At 41.2% G+C, this 19580-nt stretch overlaps 1 long non-coding RNA gene across 1 annotated transcript in view; it reads left to right on the top strand.

Annotated features, from left to right (window-relative positions):
* LOC119534672 overlaps positions 1-19580 on the top strand; it is a 55499-nt gene that overhangs the window by 24236 nt on the left and 11683 nt on the right. The window contains exon 3 of the long non-coding RNA XR_005217091.1: positions 515-600. This is a non-coding gene — a long non-coding RNA (uncharacterized LOC119534672). The remainder of the gene's footprint in view (positions 1-514; positions 601-19580) is intronic.

A 19580-nucleotide genomic window follows, 5' to 3' on the forward strand; every position in this document is an offset into this window, starting at 1 on the left:
TGGAGTCGAGAGGTCACTCTGGTGGGCATCCTTATGCACTATATAGATAATACCTCTTAGGCTTTAATGTATTGGAATAGCTAGAAGTAAATACCTGAAACTACCAAACTCCAACCCAGCAGTCTGGACTCCTGAAGAAAATTATATAATAATGTAGATTACAAGGGGTGACAGTGTGATTGTGAAGACCTTGTGGATCACACCCCCTTTATCTAGTGTATGGATGAGTAGAAAAATGGGGATAAAAACTAAAGGACAAATGAGGTGGGATGAGGGGATGATTTGGGTGTTCTTTTTTCACTTTTATTTTTTTATTCTTGTTCTGGTTCTTTCTGATGTAAGGAAAATGTTCAGAGATAGATTGTGGTGATGAACGCATAACTATGTTGTCATACTGTGGACAGTGGATTGTATACCATGGATGATTGTATGGTGTGCGAATGTATTTCAATAAAACTGAATTTAATTAAAAAAAAAAAGATTTGATTCTGAAGGTTTCTATCTCTTTTCTCAGATTTGCTCACCTACTGCCTGTCTGGTTGTGAGTGAAAATCCAGAGGAAGACAGTTGTCAGCTGAGCTGTTGATAATGCAGTCACGGGTGAGTAGGGATTTCTTCTTTAACTGAAGATAAACAGTTTAACCACTGTTATCAGTAGATGGGGAGGTTTCTCCTATTGTCAAGAATTTTCCGGGTCCATTCATGAGGTATTCAAGGATCTGAGCTTCAGTTTGTTTTTGTGGGCTCTAGAATAGTTATGGTAAGTTTGAGGCTCATCAATAAGTAATTTCCTTCCCAATATTACATTAGTTTATTCCAGCCTCCATTAAGCTTTTGTATTCTCTGAAATGATGGGACAGATTTTCTTTTTCTCACCTAACCCATGGCCTCATTGGAGAAATAATGCACTCATGGATAATGTCAGTGCATGAAGTTTGCTTAGGCTTGTGTGGTGAACATAGGTAATACAGATGAATAAGAGTAGAAATTAATAGTCAGTGGGGAGGGTGATGTTTTAGTGGGTGCATTTAATCAATCCAGTTTTACAGGTGCTAGAGTATAAAACTGTGCATTGTTGACCAGAGCACAAGAGATGGTTAAGAAATAAAAGGAAATGAGGAATTGTTCATTTATTTTCCCCAATTTCAGTTTTCTGAAAGTGTTGATAGAGAATATATTTGCACATTTTGAAACATTCAGAAAAGTAAACTAAAAGTTTCCTTTCAACTGTTGTTCCCAATTTCCCAACTTCAATTTCTGTAAATCAACTTTATTCAAATTTCTAAATAGATTCAATATATAGGAAGTATTCTTCCCTTTAATAAAATGCAGTTTATGGAACTGTGAAAATTTTTGCAGATTTAAGGAGACCAGAAGCAACAATGGTGCTTCTTTTACTCTTCAGTAGACATGAGAGATGAAGATATGAGAGGGACAATGAAAAGTGATGTTGTAGGCTGCAGAAAATGTTGGGAATGGGAGGTCTCCTACAACAGAAATAGTCAGACTAAGGCCATCTTTCAGTTTCACTGTCTCAAGGGTCCCTGACTTGTTATCCTGTACCAGCTGTACTTAAAATCACAGAATTGAGTTATGTAGAATTGAGGGAGGCAGCACTTACTGATGCAGGGTTCTGTATGAAACTCATTTAGGTCTGAAGAATTCTAGATATTGCTTCAAAGTACCCTGCCACTTTAATGAACAGACCAGTGAATTGAATTTAGATAGAGAGCGCTTCACATATCAGTGCACTGGGTTTGTTTAAATGCATAACATAATGTAAATAATTTTATAAATGACACAAAGTGAGGTCATCCGTATATAAGAATAATTTAACCCTAGTCATTTTTAAAAAGTGACAAATCATGGATATTTCTTGCCTTATAATGAGTCTGTAGATTTATCTGAAATTGATGGAAAATAGCATTTTAATTATGGGATGCTCTAGAGCAAGTATTACAGTCAGCATCAGGAGCTCATAATCAAAGTCTGTTTGGAAATTTCCAGGTATATATCACTCCACATATTATGTGATATTCCTTTACAATGGAGTTCTATGTATTTAAAATGTCTGTGGTTCTGTGAGTGTATCTAAAAAGCAGGCAGCAAGGCGGGGCAAGATGGCAGACTGGTGAGCTGTATGTTTTAGTTACTCCTCCAGGAAAGTAGGTAGAAAGCCAGGAACTGCATGGACTGGACACCACAGAGCAATCTGACTTTGGGCATACTTCATACAACACTCATGAAAACGTGGAACTGCTGAGATCAGCGAAATCTGTAAGTTTTTGCGGCCAGGGGACCCGCGCCCCTCCCTGCCAGGCTCAGTCCCGTGGGAGGAGGGGCTGTCAGCTCCGGGAAGGAGAAGGGAGAACTGCAGTGGCAGCCCTTATCAGAAACTCATTCTGCTGATCCAAACTCCAACCATAGATAGACGGAGACCAGACACCAGAGAATCTGAGAGCAGCCAGCCCAGCAGAGAGGAGACAGGCATAGAAAAAAAACAACATGAAAAACTCCAAAATAAAAGTGGAGGATTTTTGGAGTTCTGGTGAACACAGAAAGGGGAAGGGCAGAGCTTAGGCCCGAGCTCAGGCCCTGAGGCGCATATGCAAATCCCGAAGAAAAGCTGATCTCTCTGCCCTGTGGACCTTTCCTTAATGGCCCTGGTTGCTTTGTCTATTAGCATTTCAATAACCCATTAGATCTCTGAGGAGGGCCTTTTTTTTTTTTTTTTTTTTTTTTAATCCTTTTTTCTTTTTCTAAAACAATTACTCTAAGAAGCCCAATACAGAAAGCTTCAAAGACTTGCAATTTGGGCAGGTCAAGTCAAGAGCAGAACTAGGAGAGCTCTGAGACAAAACGCAATAATCCAGTGGCTGAGAAAATTCACTAAACACCACAACTTCCAGGAAAAGGGGGGTGTCCGCTCACAGCCATCATCCTGGTGGACAGGAAACACTCCTGCCCATCGCCAGCCCCATAGCCCAGAACTGCCCCAGACAACCCAGTGTGATGGAAGTGCCTCAAATAACAGGCACACACACCACAAAACTGGGCGTGGACATTAGCCTTCCCTGCAACCCTCAGCTGATTGTCCCAGAGTTGGGAAGGTAGAGCAGTGTGAATTAACAAAGCCCCCATTCAGCCATCATTTCAGCAGACTGGGAGCCTCCCTACACAGCCCAGCAGCCCAGAACTGCCCTGGGGGGACGGCACTCACCTGTGACATAGCACAGTCATCCCTCAACAGAGGACCCGGGGTGCACGGCCTGGAAGAAGGGCCCCAACTTGCAAGTCTCAGGAGCCATACGCCAATACCAAGGACTTGTGGGTCAGTGGCAGAGACAAACTGTGGCAGGACTGAACTGAAGGATTAGACTATTGCAGCAGCTTTAAAACTCTAGGATCACCAGGGAGATTTTGATTGTTAGAGCCACTCCCCCCCCCTCCCTGACTGCCCAGAAACACGCCCCATATACAGGGCAGGCAACACCAACTACACACGCAAGCTTGGTACACCAATTGGACCCCACAAGACTCACTCCCCCACTCACCAAAAAGGCTAAGCAGGGGAGAACTGGCTTGTGGAGAACAGGTGGCTCGTGGACGCCACCTGCTGGTTAGTTAGAGAAAGTGTACTCCACGAAGCTGTAGATCTGATAAATTAGAGATAAGGACTTCAAGTGGACTCCATTGCAATGAAACACTAAGTTTGTAATTAGTGTGCACTACCAGTGAAATACAAGCCTTGCTGTGCTGAAAAAAAAAAACTCAATTTAGGAATAACCATGGAAAAATGAGAAGGAAAAGTCTCTTAGGAGGGTGAAACCCTTGGGTTAGATCCAGGAAATTTCTTGATGGAGAATGTATTAAATGTAAAGTCATTGGAAATCACTTATTCTGAAATTGGGAAGGTTGTTAGCATGAGTTATTGTGTCTTTGTGAGGGTTAGTGTTTGATGAGATTGGGCAAATTATTGGGTATCTGGTGGCTGAGTTTTAGAGCTCGGTGAAAAATGCTTGTAGGTTTGGGCATAGGAGAGTGTGAGGTCTGTGATTTGGTATTCTAGGGTAAATGAATATGCTTTCAATGGTTTCTTCTATTGGATGAGTGATGAACATTTTTTGGGTCAGTGATTATATGAAGGGTAGGAACAAATGTTTGTTTTGTTTCAAATTTTACAGTGAACATACCTCATCTCAGTTATTATATTATTTATCATTGGATTAGAGGGTTCTGCAGACAGTAGTTCACTGACTTAAGTGGGAGTTCCAGGTAGCTCCATTTCTCCTCTCTAATGGCCCGTAATGGATAATTAATCAAAACTCACTGAAATAATCATCTTAATAATCAAAGAGGTAATAGGTTTCAAAACCTATGGAGCCCAATGGCAATGCCATTATGATTATTCCGATGTGGAAATCCAGTCTTTAGCATTAATTTTGGAAAATTATGATGGAGAGCATGAATGTATGGAAAGTTTCCAGCTAACTTCATAATTTTAAAAGTCTGAGTTTTCCTACTAAATGGGGACACTAGGAGAGTTTCTGTTCTCATCCCTACATCTAATATTTTATGAAATATTGAAAGACTGGTTGCTTTACCCTAGATATAGTCTAAGAAAAGGTTGCATTCTCTCATAATCTCCATTACATACAGACATAATGGGGAGTTGTATAATATAATAAGCCAAAGAGAAAACAAAAAGCAGAAAGCTTGGGATGAAAGGAAACTACAGATGACATTTGGTTATATGGAAACAACTATTAAATTTGCAAAACACAATTAGAGGCCATTATTAATATTAGGAATGTTTTTAGGTTCCAAATTAAAAATTTGGAAGAATTCATGGGAAATTAAGCTGTGTTTCATGAATATCACTGAGGTAAAGTCCATTATCCTCATCCTCCAGGAAGGGATCATCCTCAGCCTCTCTTCCACCAGAATCTCAAGTTTTGTTGGGTATGAAAAGCAGTTTGGTGCATCCCTTGTTTGCTATGTCATTCCAAAGATAGCCTTCATAAAAAGAATCTTGCCATATGTATATACACGAATAACATAAATAACTTTCTGCACAAGCAGTTGTTTTGAAAGTTGCCCATAATAGTGAATATTTGATTCTACAATCTTATTCTATCCATGAACCTGAACAGACTAAGCCATTGGTTTTTGGCTTCTTCAATGAGGCAGTAAAACAGGTACATGGGTACTTAGGTCCCAAGCATTCCAGGATTATTAGGACCAGTCACAGTTCAGTCCATTGGCACTTTTTTCAGTGCCAAAGGTGCTATAATTTATGCTGCCCAGTAGATGCCACATACCTTCAGCTTGACTGACCAGTGAACCAGTACTGAGCATCTGGTTTAGGACGTCCAAGAGTCAGGGGTCCTTTGGATTTCAATGCATGGAGGAAGGGCCTCCTGGTTTTTTGCAGTAGGCTCATATTTGATGGGCATCTCTGCCATCCCTTATCCAAACCATGTCACTTCCTCGGTGTGGGAGTCCCTGGCCCAGGGGCCTTCTCTAAGGACCTTTGAAGACTGCACACCGTGTGACCTAGGTCAGTTAAGGTTTTTGACCTACTCTCCTGGTAGGATCAGGCAGCTCCTGAATTCAGGACATGACCAACTTCCATTTCCTTGTAGGTAAGGCCTGAATAAAAGCTCATTGTCTCACAAAATGACTGGTGTCTTCTTTAGTCCTTTGGCTGCAAAGCCCCCTCAGGCCATAAACAGTGGGTATCTGGGCAAGCACAGTCCTGAATTTGCCACTTCCTTTTGATGATACTCTGTCGTTAGGCATTGCCTTGGTAAATGTTCTGATTACCTGGAACCCAGGGTATGATAAGGATTTCTAGCCTCAGGAAAACATGAGATCTCTTGGTAATTACTTTCCATTTTCACCAAGACCCAGTAACACACCAGAAGCTGCCTTTCATGGTGTTAGTGCTCACTGCATCTGGGAATTTATACTCTAAAAATCCCATGACTAGATGCTCAGAAGTAAGGTCTGCCTTATAATACTTACTGTATTAGTTAGGGTTCCCTAGGGAAACAGAATCAACAAGGTAACTATAAATATAAATATTTTCTAAAAGTGTCCACAATTGTGGGGATGCACACATCCAAATTCTGTAGGGCAGGCAGCGAGGCTGGCAATTCCAATGAAGGTGTTCAATAAACTCAGAAAATTCTTCGCTGGCTAGCTGAAGAAGTGAAGGTCCTCTCTGTCTCCCTTAAAAGTCTTCAACTGCTTGGATTTAAATCCAGCTACTTGAATTCTCTCATTGTGGAAGTCACAACACTTTGTGGATGCAGTCAGTCACAGGTGCAGTCAATTGATGATTTAATAAACCAATCTTCTGGTTTATTAACCAGCCACAAATGTCTTGCAGTAAATGGTTAGGCCAGTGCGTGCTTGACCAGACACCCTGGACACCATCACCTGGCCAAGTTGACACATGAACCTAGCCATCACAGTCACCTTGTCAACTTCACGTTATACACATCACCGTAAACCATGCTTTATCTCTAAATAGAGAATAATAGCAGACATTATATTTCATCTAACCAATATGCAGTTTTCCCTGTGTACAACCAGAAATGCACTAAAACTCATGAATAGGAGATAAGTCCTTGGGTGACATTGACCCTTAAATTCCTTTCCTTTAACTAAATATGGCAAAATGAAACACTATAGCTTAGTCAAATTGTTCTTTGTTGCTAATGCTGCCAGAATGCAATATACCAGAAATGGATGGCTTTTTATAAAGGGGGTTTATTTGGTTACACAGTTACAGTCTTAAGGCCATAAAGTGTCCAAGGTAACATCAACAATTGAGTACCTTCATTGGAGGACTGCCAATGGCATCCAGAAAACCTCTGTTAGCTGTGAAGGTACATGGCTGGCATCTGTTCCAAGTTCAGGTTTCAAAATGGCTTTCTCCCAGGATGTTCCTCTCTAGACCCACATCTCTTCAAAATGTGACTCTCAGTTGCTCTTGGGGCATTTGTCCTCTGTTAGCTTCTTCTGGAGCAAGAGTCTGCTTCAATGGCCCTCCTCAAACTGTCTCTCATTTGCAGCTCCTCTCTCAGCTCCTGTGCATTCTTCCAAGTGTCCCTCTTGGCTGTAGCAAGCTTGCTCCTTCCATCTGAGCTTATATAGGGCTCCAGTGAACTAATCAAGGCCCATACTGAATAGGTGGGGCCACATCTCCATGCAAATTATTTATGGTTATCACCTACAGTTGGATTGGTCACATCTCCATGGAAACAAAGACTTACAGTCTAATCAACACTAATGTCTGCCCTCAAAGATTACATCAAAGAACATGGTGTTTTCGGGGCATAATACATCCAAACCAGCATACATATGATAAGGGGATAAGATAAAGAAGAAAACAGATATTTGCTTCATGGACAAATACAAGCATACTCAAAATGAGGAAATATGCTATTATAGTCCTCATTTCTGTAACTGGTCACCTGGTTATAGTTGATATTTATCACTACCTCCTTCCACTACCCATTCCATTTCAACTTTACCCTCAGCAAGCACTTCAGCTGGCCTTGGCTCTTTGCCTGGTGGGGTGACCCAAACCTTCATTCCTGAAGTTTCTTGTGCATTGGTAGTCCTGCCTGGATTGGTTTGTTGCAATTTTCCATTGACTTTAATCATAGTGCATGGTAGTAATAAGAGATGCCCTAGGGGATCTCCTGTATTCCAGGAAAACTCTTCCTTACCTCCATTGTATAGTTGCAGTGCTCTTTCCCCTTGATAGTCAGGATCAATCACCCCAGCCAGTACAGTAATCCCCTTCCTTGCCTGTTGATTCGGAGGCATGACAAGCCCAAAGTGGCCAGGTGGCAGTCTTAATAACTTCCATTTCAATGGAATTGTTTCTCCTGGTGGAAGCATTCTTCTTTTTGGAATGACTTGTAGACCAGCAGAGCTTAAGGTTGCAGGGACAGGAAGGAAAAGTTTGCCTAGTGCATCACTAGGAGTGAGAGTGGTACCACTCCTAGTTTCACCCCTTGATCCTTGGACCCACAAATCCTGGCTATGGGAGAAAACAGCCCCATAGAGTGGATTGCTGATTCAGAGCATACATAGCCTACTGGAGAACACTGCCCAGCCTTGCAAGGTATTTCCACCTAGTGGCACTGTAATTGAGCCTTCAAAAGGCCATTCCACCATATATATCAACCCAGCTGCCTTTGGGATGATGGGGGAATGTGGTAAACCAGAGGAATTCCATGAAGATGTGCCCCATTCCCTCACTTCATTTGCTGTGAAGTGGGTTCCTTGGTTAGAGCAATGCTATGTAGACTATCATGACAGTGGGTAAGGCATTCTGTAAGTCCATGGATAGTAGTTTTGACAGAAGCATTGCATGCAGGGAAGGCAAATGCATATCCAGAGTATGTTTCTATTCCAGTGAGAACAAATTGCTGCCCCTTCCATGATGGAAGTGGTCCAATGTAATCAATCTGCCACCAGATAGCAGACTGATCACCTCAGGGAATGATGCTGTATTGGGGACTGAGTGCGAGTCTCAGCTGCTGGTAGATGGGCACTCAGCAGTGACTGTGCCAAGGTCGGCCTTGGTGAGTGGAAGTCCATGTTGCTGAGCCCATGCATAACCTTCAACCATACCATCATGACCACTTTAATCAAGAACCTGTTGGGCGATGAAGGGAGTGCCTAGGGAAAGAAGCTGACTGGTTTCCACCAAATGGGACATCTTATCCACTTGATTATTAAAATCTTCTGCTGAAGTCACCCTCTGGTGGGCAGTCACATGGGACACAGATATCTTCATGTTTTTTGCCCACTCAGGTCTAGCCACATTCCTCTTCCCCAGACTACTTTGTCACCAATTTTGCAGTCATGTTCCTTCCAAGTTCCTGACCAACCAGCCAAAACATTAGCAACAGCCCATGAATCAGTATACAAATGCACATCTGGCCAGTTCTCCTTCCAAGCAAAATGAACAACCAGGTGCACTGCTTGAAGTTCTGCCCACTGGGAGGATTTCTCCTTACCATTTTCCTTCAGGGACATCCCAGAAAGGGGCTGCAGAGTGGCAGCTGTCAACTTTTGGGTGGTGACTGCATATTGTACAGAACCATCTGTAAACCAGGCCCAAGTTTTCTCTTCTTGACTGTAAGGAACTCCCCAAAATGCTATAGCTTTGAGCTGGGGAAAGATAAGGTAAGGTGGAAGGAGTGCAGGCCATGGATATTTGTGCCACTTACCCATGTAACTTGTGCCTTCAGGACTCTTGCTCTGTCTCATATATACCATTTCCATTTTATTAAGTGCTGCTGTTCATGCCCAACTTTATCGCTTGGCTGGTCAGATAACACCAAGCTCATGATAGTTAACTCTGGTCTCATGGTAACTTGGTGGCCCATGGTTAAGCATTCTGTCTCTACTGAGGCCCAATAGACCAAAAGCTGTTCCTCAAATGGAGAGTTACTTGCAGAGGATGGTAAGGCTTTCCTCCAGAATCCTAAAGGCTTGCATTGTGATTCTCCTATAGGAGCCTGCCAAAGTCTCCAAGCAGCATCTCTGTTTGCCACTGACACTTCCAGCACCATTGGGTTGGCTGGATCATATGGTCCAAGTGGCAGAACAGCTTACAGAACAGCCTGTACCTGTTAGAAATCTTCATCTTGTTCTGGCCCCCACTCAATACTAAAAGCTTTTCTGGTTACTCAGTAAATGGGCCAGAGTAGCACACTCAAATGAAGAATATGTTGTCTCCCAAATCCAAAGAGGCCAACTAGGCATTGTGCCTCTTTTACGGTCATAAGAAGGGCCACATGCAACAGCTTATCCTTCACCTTAGAATGGATATCTCAACATGTCCCACACCACTGGACACCTACAAATGTTACTGAGTTGGTAAGCCCCTGTATTTTTGTTGAATTTATCTCCCATCCTCTGACACAAAATACCTTACCAACAAATCCAGATAGTTGCTTTTTCTTGTTCACTAGGTGCAGTCAACATGATATCATCTGTATAATGGACCAGTTTGATGTCTTGTGGGAAGGAGAAATGATCAAGATCCCTGCAGATAATATTATGACATAGGGATGGAAAGTTGATATACCCCAGATGTAGCACAGTGCAAATGTACTGATGGCCTTGCCAGCTAAATGCAAATATTTCTGGTGGTCCTTTCTAAGAGCTGTTGACAAAAAAGCATTTGCCAGATCAATAGCTGCCTACCAGGTACCAGGGGATGTGTTGATTTGCTCAAGCAACGATACCATATCTGGAACAGCAGCTGCAATTGGAGTCACCACCTGGTTAAGCTTAGAATAATACACTGTCACCCTGCAAGACCCATCTGTTTTCTGCACAGGCCAAATAGGAGACTTGAAAGGGGATGTGGTGGGAATCACCACCCCTGCACCCTTCAAGTCCTTAAGAGTGACTTTAATCTCTGCAATTCCTCCAGGAATCCAGTATTGCTTCTGATTTACTATTTTGCTAGGTAGAGGAAGTTCTAGTGGCTTCCATTTGACTTTTCCTACCATAATAGCCCTCACTTGATGAGTCAGGGAAGAAATGTGAAGATTCTGCCAGTTGCTGAGTATGTCTATTCCAATCATGCATTCTGGAACTAGGGAAGTAACCACAGTAAGGGTCTGGGGACCCATTGGATGACTGTGAAATGGACCTGAGCTAAAACTCCATCAATCACCTGACCTAGCTCTGACTGGTGGAGCAGAGTGGCGTTTTGGGTCTCCTGGAATTAATATCACTTCTGAACCAGTGTGTAATAATCTCCAATATATCTGATAATTTCCTTTTTAGCAATGCACGATTACCCTGTTAAGAGGCCATAGGTCCCCCTGGGGAGGGTTGGAAGATTAACAGTATAAATTTTTGTCAGTGTAACAGTGTCCTTCCCCAAGGGTACCTGGACTTCCCCTCATTTGAGGGACTTGGGGTCTGTAAACTGTCTCAAGTCTGGGAATTGATTAAGGGGCCATGACTCTCTGTTTTTGTAATTCAAAGTTGATTTCTGTTCACTTGACCTAGAATTCTGCTTACACAGATCAAGCAAGAATTAGTACACTGCCTGTCTATTTTTACTTCTAGGTACTCCATGATCTACTAGCCAAAGCCATAAGTCTCTGTGAGTCATTATTTTGACTGCTGCTTTGAGCTTGTTTCCATTATGGCAGCCATGCCCACCTTGTCTTTGGCGTTTTAACTGCTGCCACAGGGCTTCTGCCAATTTGGGATATTATTATCCCCATTGTGCTTAAGGATTCTGTCTCAGTGACAGAAATTCCCGCAGTAATATCTGACCTACAGAGAAAGGTGACTACTATTCAGGGATGATAGAGCTAGTCTCACAAATTATTCCTCACAGTCCTGGTAAAAGTTGTGTCCTTTGGACATTCCATGAGTGTATGAACAGGTCTTCTATGATAAATCCCACTCTAACATTCCAATCTCTCTAAGCCTTGAATCCCCTCCTCTACATATACCAAGGCAGTTCTGGCATTTTGACTTCAGGTAATGTCTGCCACCTTTTGATCCACATTTCAGCCAGCCACCCCCAAACAGATAACACCCCTTCTAACCCCTCAAGCTACAACATTGAATGCAGAGGTCTCTGCTTAGTGGGCCCATATCAATAAAGTCATCCTGACCCAACTTTATTTCCTTCCACCATTATCCACACTCCCTTAATATCCATTCCCACACATATTCCCTACACATATTCTTTCTATACAATTGGAAAATTCATGCACTTATTTTGGAGTATAGTGTACTACCTCATGGGTCAAATTTTGTATCTCACCTTTCCCATGCCTCTTGGGACTTTATTTATAGACCTTGAAGCAAAGACTGGTGGTGAGGGTGGGACATGAAAAGAATTAGAAGTATCCCTCAAGCCATTTACCTCAGGACATTCCACTGCAGGTTCATCTCATGAAACAGGATTAATATCTGCAGACAGAGGAGTGAGAGGTACTTCTTCATGGGAGGTGATTATAGGTTTAGCAGGCACTGAGATGTTAATCTCTTTAGGTAAAGGTTGGATGGCAGCCTTCTGAGGACAGACTCATGGTTAGGTAGCTGTTTCTTCAAAGCAGGCTGGAGGTTGGGTTTTCTCCTTAGGGAAGACTGGAGATGGGAGTGCTGTTTCCTCAGTGCAGATCATTACAGGTATATCTAGCAAAGACTCAGCAGAATCCAGGTTTCTAATGTCCTCACTGCCATTATCATCACTCCATATGTCCCTGTTTCAAGTTTCAGGATCCATTCTTTTCCAATTAATGTCTTTACTTTAACAGCAGACACCCTGTGATGTTGAGATTTCAGTTTATGTTGTAAATCTGCTACTTGTACAATGAGTCTCTGGTATGGTTTTCAGAAATCTCAAGTCTGCAGCCACAGGAAATAAGAGTTTCTTTCAGGGCATGCATAGAAACATTTACACCCATGATACAGCACTTAAGTTTCAAATTTGAGTCCTTTTAGCTCGTCTTTCTCTTATAACTTAATCCAGTGTATCTAAGAGAAACCAGCCAACATCATTTTACCTCTTAACTCCACAAAACCTCTGTTAAGTTGTCAAACAGTCACCCAGAGCCTTGCTTTGTACAAGAATATGACTGGGAGAATTAAATGGTGATATTTCTCATATCTCCATTGCCAAAATCACTCCATTGACTGTGCCATCTTGATTATTGGAAAGGGAGTCATTAGTGCCTTTGAATCTAATCAAAGTAGAAAAACAATTGTAAAAGATCATTTTATGATTCGGTTTCTCAAGAACCACTCCTGGTACCAAGCTCTGTTAGGAAAGCAGAACCAACAAGAGATATCTGTAAATATAAGATTTATAAAAGTGCCTCATGCAACTGTGGGGATGCACATGTCCAAATTCCATTGGGCAGAATGTATGATTCCAAATTCTGTAGGGCAGGAAGCAAACTGATAACTCTGATAAAGGTGTTCAATAAACTCCTCAGGAAATGCTTCACTGGCTAGCTGAGGAAGAAGTGAAGGTTCTCTCTCTTCCTTTAAAAGTCTTCAACTGCTTGGATTAAATCTAGGTAATTGAATTATCTCATTGTAGAAAAATGCCCTTTGTTAATGCAGTCATTCACAGGTGCAGTTAATTGATGATTTAATAAAACAGCCTCTGGTTTATTAACCACCCATAAATGTCCTTGCAGTAATGGTTAGACCAATGCTTCCTTGACCAGACACTGGACACCATCACCTGGCCAAGTTTGGCACATGAACCTAACCATCACTCTTACTTTAAATGTAAATGGAATAATTCTCCAGTCAAACAAGAGATTTTGAGAATGGGTTTTTAAAACATGGCACTTTGGGAAAAAACATAATCAAAGCAAACTGGAGTCTATGGTCAACAGTAACATTGTAATATACCTCCATTAAATGTAACAAAGGCACTATGCCAATGCTAAGTGTATATGAGGGGTATAGGGGAAGAATATGGGATTCTGGTAGTGGTGTTATTTTCTGTCCTTACTATTATAAATTATTGTATGACATGTTATTTTTTCTTTTTATCATCTTTTTTATTATTGCTAAAAAAACAATTTTTCTTGTTGTAATCAATATGCTGATGTGGTGATAAATGTACAACTTTATGATGATACCATGAACAACTGATTGTACACTGTGGATAAATGTATGGTATGTGAATATAACTCTATAAAATTGTAGGAAAGAGTATATACAGGAGTAAAAGTGTTGGAGAAAACATGGTGAGAGAGATGTACCTATCTACTGTTGATGAGCAGGTAGAATGATGTAGCCTTTCTGAAGGTCAGTGTGGTGGTTCCACAAAAAGTTAAGTATGTGGGGACCATAAGGTCCTGCAACCTCATTATGGGGTATGTCATCTGAAGATCTGAAAGCAGAGACATGAATGGACATTTGCAAACTGTTGTTCATGGAAAACAATAATCATGATTTGCAAAAGGTGGAGGTGACCTAAGGGTATATAGACTGAGGAACAGAATGGTGAACTGTGGCATATGCATACAATGGTATATTGAGCAACTATGAGAAGGTGTGAAGCTGTGAGACACACAATGAGGTGAATGGATCCTTGTGCCAGTTTGGATGTGTTTGTGTCCCCCAAATGCCATTATCTTTGATGCAAACTTGTGGGGCAGACATATTAGTGGGGATTAAGTTGGAACATTTGGATTAGGTTGTTTGCATGGAAATGTGCCCCACCCAACTGTAGGTGATAACTCTGATGAGGTATTTCCATGGAGACATGGATGCACCCATTCAGGGTGGGCCTTGATCAGTGGAGCCATATAAATGAGCTGACAGGCAGAGGGAACTCAGTGCAGTGCAGCTGTGAGTGACACTTTTGAAGTGCAGCTGTGAGTGACATTCTGAAGAGGAGCTACAGCCAAGAGGGACACTTTAAGAAAGCACAGGAGCTGCAGATGAGAGACATTTTGAAGATGGCCATTGAAAGCAGACTCTTGCTCTGGAGAAGCTAAGAGAGGACAAACACCCCAAGAGCAACTAAGAGTGACATTTTTGAAGAACTGCAGCCTAGAGAGGAACATACTGGGAGAAAAGCCATTTTGAAACCAGAACTTTGGAGCAGATGCCAGCCACGTGCTTCCCAGCTAACAGAGGTTTTCTGGACACCATTGGCCATCCTCCAGTGAAGGTACCCGATTGTTGATGACTTACATTGGACATTTTAGGGCATTAAGACTGTAACTTTGTAACCAAATAAACCCGCTTTATAAAAGCCAATCCTTTTCTGGTGTTTTGCATTCTGGCAGCATTAGCAAACTAGAACAATCCTGTACACAGTATTTGAGTGAAGTATGCCAGAAATAAAGGCAAACACTAATGCTTCACCAATATGGACTAACTACAATGTGTAAACTCAGAATTGAATCTTAGAACATAGCCTAATGTGGACATGATAGTTGTAATAATCCCTAGATTGTAAGCTCTTACAGTAGTCAACTCTATTTTTGAATTGTAATGCCTATCTCTAAACTCTGAGATGCTGATCCCTTAGTGTATGACCTGATTGGTCTCTGGAACAATGCGTATCTCTGAGACACCTGAAACTCAGAGCTAGAGCTCAGCAGATATGAATGTCAGTATCAGTGCCTACAGCAACTGTTTAAAAAAATCTGAAAAGAGCCCAGACTTCAATTAGTGATGTGAATGAAGCAGATCTGGTTAAGACTAGGGCAAACCGGGCCAAAGGGTAAAGGTCAAAACTGATTGTGTTTTTAAAACTTCAACTTCATGTAAGACCAAGGGAAGAGATGTCTATTTGGTGCAGGAACTATATTTCTAAACAGTATAACTCTACAGTCGGTTTGTTCAAACACCACAATTACATGGAACTTTGAATAGGAAGTGAGATATGGTAGGTTAGTATAGGTTAGAGTGAAATAGTGACAATCCCAAAGTAATTTGGGCAGAGAATAAAAAATATATTTACAGCCTCCCCCCCCTTGCCCTGCCCTGCCATGAGGAGCTGGGGGAAGGTGCAGAAGTGTTGGACTTCTCACCTGGAATAGTGTTGATGTTGTCACAAACATTGAGACTGGTGGTTTGATGTGCCAAGCCCTCAATCATGGGACTGCCCTTATGAGCTCATTTACTGCAAAGGAGGGGCTAAACTGCATATGATTGTGCCTAAGAGTCTCCCCCGAGGTACCTCTTTGTTGCTCAGATGTGGCCTTCTCTCTCTAAGTGAGCCACCTCAGCAGGTGAATTCACTGCCCTTCCCCCCTATGTGGGACCTGACTCCAGGGGTGTAAATCTCCCTGGCAACACAGGATTTGACTCCCGGGGATGAATCTGGACATGGCATCATGGGATTGAAAATATCTTCTTGACCAAAAAGGGGATACAAAATGAGACAGAATAGTTTCAGTGGCTGAGAGATTTGAAATGGAGTTGAGAGGGTCACTCTGGTGGACATTCTTATGCACTATATAGATAACACCTCTTATGGTTTTAATGTATTGGAATAGCTAGAAGTAAATACCTGAAACTACCAAACTCCAACCCAGTAGTCTGGACTCCTGAAGATGATTGTATAATAATGTAGATTACAAGGGGTGACCAGTGTGATTGTGAAAACCTTGTGGATCACACTTCCTTTAGTGTATGGATGGATGAGTAGAAAATGAGGATAAAAACTAAATGACAAATAGGGTGGATGGGGGATGGTTTTTGGGTATTCTTTTTTTTACTTTTATTTTTTATTCTGATTCTGATTCTTTCTGATGTAAGGAAAATGTTCAGAAATAGATTGTGGTGATGAATGCATAACTATATGATCATACTGTGAACAGTTGATTGTATAGCATGGATGACTGTATGGTATGTGAATACATTTCAATAAAACCGAATTTAAAAAAATAATCAAGCAGAGTCAAAACAAAAAAAAAAAATCATGGCACAAGCATATGCTGTTTTCAAGAGATCTGCATTAAATTCAAACATACAATTAGGTTGAAAGTGAAAAGTAGGGAAAAATTCCATGCCCATGGTAATCAAAAGTGAATGGGGTTGGCTACATTAATCACATACAAGATAAACTTTCTCAAAAACTATTATTAGGGAAATAGAAAGACAGTATGTATTGTTAAAAGGGTCAATTCATCAAGGAGATATAACAATTATGAACATATATGCACCTAACAACAGAGCCCAGAATATATAAAGCAAACATTGCTGGATATGAAGGGAAAAAGAGATGTTCCAGTTTGCTAATGCTGCCATTTTGGAAAACATCGTAAATGGATTGGCTTTTATAAAGTGAGTTTATTTGGTTACAAAGTTACAGTCTTAAGGCCATTAAGTGTCCAAGGTAAGGCATCAACAATAGGGTACATCACAGAAGAATGGCCAATGGCATCAGGAATACCTCTGTTGTCTGGAAAGACACATTGCTGGCATCTTCTTCCTTTGCTCCCAGATTGTGTTTCAAAATGGCTTTCTCCCAGGATGTTTCTCTATAGGTGACTAGGGGTATTCTCTTAGTTTCTCCTCTCGAGAAGGAAAAGTCTACTTTCAATGGTCATCCTCGAAATGTCTCTATGCTGCAGCCAACGTCAGGGGTTCACAACACCAAGCATCTCTGAGCTAAGCCAACTCATGTCTGGGCTGTGCCAGCATTTTTAAAGGACTCCCTTGATTAAATCAAGACCCATGCTGGATGAACAGGGCCACACCTCCATGGCAATTATTCAGTTATCGCCTAGAGTTTGGTGGGTCACATCCCCATGGAAACAATGTAATATAAATATTCCAGCCTAATCAACACTAGTATATCTGCCCCCACCACCACCAAATTGCATTAAACAGCATGGCATTTGGGGGGACATAATACATGCAAACCAGCACAGATGGTTCAACAAGTTTTTTACGAAACTTCAACTTATCACTTTCAAAAAGGGATAGAATAAGCATGATGATGAATAAAGAAATAGAGAACTTGAAAAGTACTAAGAATACTATAGGTCAGCAATAGCCAAAATACATAGAACACTTCACCCAACAACCTCAGAATACACATTTCTCTCAAGTGCTCATGGATGATCTAGGATACACCACATTTTCCATCAAAAACAGATCTCAATAAATTTAAAGATTCTGACAGCATACCAGGTGCTTTCTGTGACCACAATCAGATGGATCTAGAATTCAATAATGGAAGGAAAATTCACAATTATGTGAAAATTAAGAATCAGTAGGTCAAGAAAGATATCAAGAGGGAAATTAGCTAATATCTTAAAATAAATGAAAATTTAAGAAAAACATACCAAGTGAAAGAGGATGAGCTGTAACCCCACCCATTCAAGGTGGGTCTTAGGTAGTTTACTTGCATTCTGTATCTGAGGATAAAACACAGAGTTTTTTTTTTTTATTGAGATTGTTCACGTACCATACAATTATCCAAAGATAGAAGGTGTACAATCAATTCCCCATGATACCACCATACAGTTGTGCATCCATCACCACAATTAACTTTTTTCTATTTTTAGAACATTTTCATTACTCCAGAAAAGAAATAAGGACATAAAAAGGGGACTCAACTCCACCCATACCCCTAACCACCCTCCCTCCATTATTGGCTCATAATATTGGTATAGCATATTTGTTACTGCTGATGAAAGAATGTTAAAATACTACTAACTATAGTACATAGTTTGCAATAGGTATATTTTTCCCTACATACCCCTGTGATGGTTAGGTTCATATGTCAACTTGGCCAGGTGATGGTGTCCAGGTGTCTGGTCAAGCAAGCCCTGGCCTAACTGTTGCTGTGAGGATGTTTGTGGCTGGATAATAAACCAACAGGCTGGTTTATTAAATCATCAGTCAATTGGCTGCAGCTGTGACTGATGATGTCAAGGAAGGCCATGTCTTCCAGAATGAGAGAATGCAGTCAGCTGGATTTAATCCAATCAGTTGAAGACTTTTAAAGAAGAAAGATAGAGGATCTTCACTTCTTCTTTGACTGACTAGCGAAGTGTTTCCTGAGGACTTGTCAAAGTTGCCAGTTTGTTTCCTGAGGAGTTCATCTAACATCCTCATTGGAGTTGCCAGTTTGCTGCCTGCCCTATGGAATTTGGACTTGTGCATACCCACAGTTGCATGAGATACTTTTATAAATCTTATATTTATAGATATCTCTCATTGATTCTGTTTCCCTAGAGAGCCCTAACTAATACAACTTGGTACCAGAAGTGGCTCTTGAGAAACAGAATCTTAAAATGGGTTTTTACAATTTGTTTTCTACTCTGATTAGATTCAAAGGCACTAATGACTCCATTTCCAATAATCAAGATGACACTGAGAGTCCATGGCATGAGTTGGCAATGGAGATCACAAAATAGCACCATATGATTCTCCTAATCATACACTCGTATGAAGAAAGGCTCTGGGTGACAGTGTTTTCAACATCTTCACAGAGTTTTGCAGAATTAAGAGGTATAATGATGTTGGCTGGCTGCTCTTAGATATGTTGGATAAAGTTATAAGGGAAAGAGATGAGCTAAAGCTTCAACTTTAAAACTTAAGTACTGTGTGATAGATGTAAAAGTATCTATGTGTGCCCTGAAAGAAAATCTTATTTCCCATGGCCACAGACTTGAGATTTCTGAAAAACAGACACAGACTCTTATTGTGCGAGTAGCAGATTTACAATGTAAACTAAAATCTCAACCTCTCAGGGTATCCGCTGTTAAAGTAAAGGCATTAATTGTAAAAGAATGGGATCCTGAAATTTGGGATGGGGACATATGGATTGACAATAATGGCAGTGAAGACACTGAAACCCTGGATTCTGCTGAGTCATTGTTAGATTTACCTGTGGTGGGCTGTCCTGAGGAAACAGCTTACCCACCTCCAGTCTGCACTGAGTCTGCCACCCAACCTCCACCTAAGGAGATTAACTCTTCAGTGCCTACTAATCTTGTAATCACCTCCCCTGAGGAAGCAGCCCTCACTCCTCTGTCTGGAGAGATCAATCCTGTTCTACAAGATGAAAATGCAGCAGA

Source organism: Choloepus didactylus, chromosome 5, assembly GCF_015220235.1.
Source record: "Choloepus didactylus isolate mChoDid1 chromosome 5, mChoDid1.pri, whole genome shotgun sequence".
Classification (NCBI taxonomy): domain Eukaryota; kingdom Metazoa; phylum Chordata; class Mammalia; order Pilosa; family Megalonychidae; genus Choloepus; species Choloepus didactylus.